This window comes from Canis lupus, unplaced genomic scaffold, assembly GCF_011100685.1.
Source record: "Canis lupus familiaris isolate Mischka breed German Shepherd unplaced genomic scaffold, alternate assembly UU_Cfam_GSD_1.0 chrUn_S1835H2032, whole genome shotgun sequence".
NCBI lineage: Eukaryota > Metazoa > Chordata > Mammalia > Carnivora > Canidae > Canis > Canis lupus.
In genome coordinates, this window is record NW_023330695.1 from 7079 (window position 1) to 10791 (window position 3713).

The following is a 3713-nucleotide window of genomic DNA, read 5'->3' on the forward strand; positions in this document are numbered from 1 at the left end:
GAGTCGGGGTGTAACCAACTGAGCCACCCAGGGGCCCAGGTAGAGACCTCTTCTTAATTGGCTTTGACTTTATTTGACCATGGTAGGAGCCAGTATATTGAAAGGGTTAAAGCAGCAGAATGATGATATCAGACTGGTTTTTTTTTTTTTCAGAAGTAAAATTTAGTTGCTACAGAGATGGGATGGGCCTGGAGATTTCCAGGTCAAGACAATGGCAATGAACCCATGGGTGAGGGAAGGAAAGTGATTTTTGTTTTGAGAAAGGGAGTTGGATGCTCAGCCTGCCCTCACCATCAGGGTGATGTTTCTCAACATATTGAAACTCCTCCTCCGTGTTGGTTAAACCTCAGCTCCTAGACACCACATCCACTAATCCAACCACCAGATTGTTGATGCCAGGCCATCGGGGGTTGAGAGAGGGCTCCAGAGACCTGCACAAGCCCTGACCTACCACTTCTGACATAATTGAATATCTTCTCATAAGAAAGGTGATTTTAGTTTTATGTTCATTTGCTATTTGGCAGTTAACCAAGTAGAACTTCCTACTGTGTAGTTGGATACGTGGATCTTGAGGATAATTAGTAAGTTCTAGGTTGTAGGTAATAGACTTGGGAGTCGGGTTGCCAGATAAAATACAAGGCATCCAGTTTAATTTGAACTTAAGAGAAACAGTAATTATTTATTTATTTTTTTAGTGGACGTATGAACTGTGCTGTCTTTTTATATTTCCTTTTGTGAAATCTCGCAACTCTGATTGGGGTGTCATCAACATTTAGATAGTAACTCTTTGTAACCACTTTATTGAGACATATATCAGACAGTTTACCCATTTCAAGTATATGTGCAAGGATGTGAAGTGTACGCACAAAGTGATGCAGCCACCTCCACGATTCTAGAATAATTTCATCTCCTCCCAACAAACCCCTGTCTCATGTAGCTGTCTACCGCTAATCCTTCATCCTCTGACCCTTCCTCACTCCAGCCCTATGCAACCACTAATCTACTTTCTGTTTCTATTTACCTGTTTTGGACAATTCATGTAAATGGAATCATATGGTGGGTAGATTTGTTTGCCATCGGCTCCTGTCACTTAGCTTAATCCACATGATAATATGTAGCAATACTTCATACCTTTCTATGGCCCAGTAGTATTTATGGATATACCAGCTTTGTTAACCTCTTTATCCAGCTTTGGACATTTGGGTCATTTCTACCTATTGCTATGATGAATAATGCTGCTAAGAATCTTTACATAGAGGGGCTGCACGTGGCCTTATGGGCTGAGAAGGAAAAGCCAAGGTGATCGCAGTAATGAATGCTGTGGAAGAAAACCAGGGGTCTGGCTAGTCTCAGAAGGTGGAGGAGGCCAGTCCTCCTGCAATGCAGCAGCCCACCAACCCTGCATCCCCCACTGTGGCACCACACCTGAGCCCGTGGGGGCAGATGCTGGGGACAAGAACACCACCAAGCAGCCAACGATGAGCTGGCCTACGAGGACGGCCGGGGCTTTGGCACTGGGGAGCTGGTGGTGGGGGAAACGTCGGGGCTTCTCCTGGTGGCCAGGCCGCATTGTGTCTTGGTGGATGACAGGCCGGAGCTGAGGAGCTGAAGGCACCCGCTGGGTCATGTGGTTTGGAGATGGCAAGTTCTTGATGGTGTGTGTTGAGAAGTTGATGCCGCTGAGCTCCTTCTGCAGTGCTTTCCACCAGGCCACATACAACAAGCAGCCCATGTACCGCAAAGCCATCTATGAAGTCCTGCAGGTGGCCTGTAGCCATGCGGGGAAGTTGTTCCCAGCGTGCCACGACAGCGATGAGAGCGACACTGCCAAGTCCGTGGAGGTGCAGAACAAACAGATGATCGAGTGGTCTCTCGGAGGGTTCCAGCCTTCTGGCCCCAAGGGCCTGAAGCCACCCAAAGAAGAGAAGAACCCCTACAAAGAAGTTTACACAGACATGTGGGTCGAACCTGAGGCAGCTGCCTATGCACCACCCCCCCCAGCCAAAAAGCCCCGAAAGAGTACGACTGAGAAGCCTAAGATCATTGATGAACGCACAAGAGAGCAGCTGGTGTACAAAGTGCGGCAGAAGTGCCAGAACATCGAGGACATTTGCATCTCTTGTGGGAGCCTCAACGTTACCCTGGAACACCCTCTGTTTGTTGGAGAAATGTGCCAAAACTGTAAGAACTGCTTCCTGGAGTGTGCATACGTATCACCATGATGATGACAGCTACCAGTCCTACCACACCATTTGCTGTGGGGGGTGGGGGGCAAGGTGCTCATGTGTGGGAACAATAACTGCTGCAGGTGTTTTTGTGTGGAGGGTGTGGATCTCTTATTGGGGCTGGGGGCCACCTGGCAGCCATCAAGGAGGACCCCCGGAACTGCTACATGTGTGGGCACAAGGGCACTTACGGGCTACTGCGGCAGCGGGACGACTGGCCCTCATGGCTCCAGATGTTCTTCACCAACAGCCACGACCAGGAATTTGACCCTATGAAGGTTTACCTGCCTGTCCCAGCTGAGAAGAGGAAGGCCCATCCGGGTGCTGTCTCTATTTGATGGAATTGCTACAGGGCTTCTGGTGCTGAAGGATTTGGGGATTCAGGTGGACTGCTACATCGCCTCCGAGGTGTGCAAGGACTCCATCACGGTGGGGAAGATCATGTATGTTGGGGACGTCTGCAGCGTCACGCAGAAGCATATCCAGGAGTGGGGCCCATTGGATCTGGTGATTGGGGGCAGTCCTTGCAATGGTCTCTCCATCATCAATCCTGCCCATAAAGGACTCTACGAGGGCACTGGCCGGCTCTTCTTTGAGTTCTCCCACCTGCTGCATGATGCGCGGCCCAAGGAGGGAGATGACCGCCCCTTCTTCCGGCTCTTTGAGAATGTGGTGGCCATGGGCATTAGTGACAAGAGGGACATCTCGCGAATTCTCGAGTCCAACCCTATGATGATTAATGCCAAAGAAGTGTCAGCTGCACACAGGGCCCACTACTTCTGGGGGAACCTTCCTGGTATGAACAGGAGGCCATTGGCATCCACTGTGAATGATAAGCTGGAGCTGCAGGAGTGTCTGGAGCACGGCTGGATAGCCAAGTTCAGCAAAGTGAGGACCATTACTACTAGGTCGAACTCCATAAAGCAGGGCAAAGACAGCATGTCCCCGTCTTCATGAATGAGAAAGAGGACATCTTACGGTGCACTAAAATGGAAAGGGTGTTTGGCTTCCCTGTCCACTATACTGATGTCTCCAACATGAGCCACTTGGCGACGCAGAGACTGCTGGGCCAGTCGTGGAGCGTGCCGGTCATCCGCCACCTCTTCGCTCTGCTGAAGGAATGTTTTGTTTGTGTGTAAGGGACATGAGGGCAGACTGAGGTAGTGACACAAAGTTAAACAAGAAAACACAAAACACAGCAAAACACTGACAACATGAAGATGGAGAGAAGTATCCGCACGCAGAAGAGAAAAAGGAAATTTAAAACAAAACCAGAGGCGGAAGTACCAGAGGGCTTTGCCTTGCACAAAGGGTTTGCACATCATCTCCTGATTTTTCAATGTTAATCTTCAGTCCTTTTTAAAACAAAACCAAGGTCCCTCCTGTCTCCCCCTCCCCTTTTTGTAGGTAAAACCTTTTGTTTTCTACTCTTTTCAGAGGGGTTTCTGTTTGGATTTTTGTTTCTTGCTGTGATTGAAACAAAGAGGG

At 49.2% G+C, this 3713-nt stretch overlaps 1 pseudogene; it reads left to right on the plus strand.

Annotated features, from left to right (window-relative positions):
* The first annotated feature begins 1296 nt into the window (after positions 1-1296).
* Positions 1297-3511, plus strand: LOC119878696 (annotated as a pseudogene).
* The last annotated feature ends 202 nt before the right edge of the window (positions 3512-3713 follow it).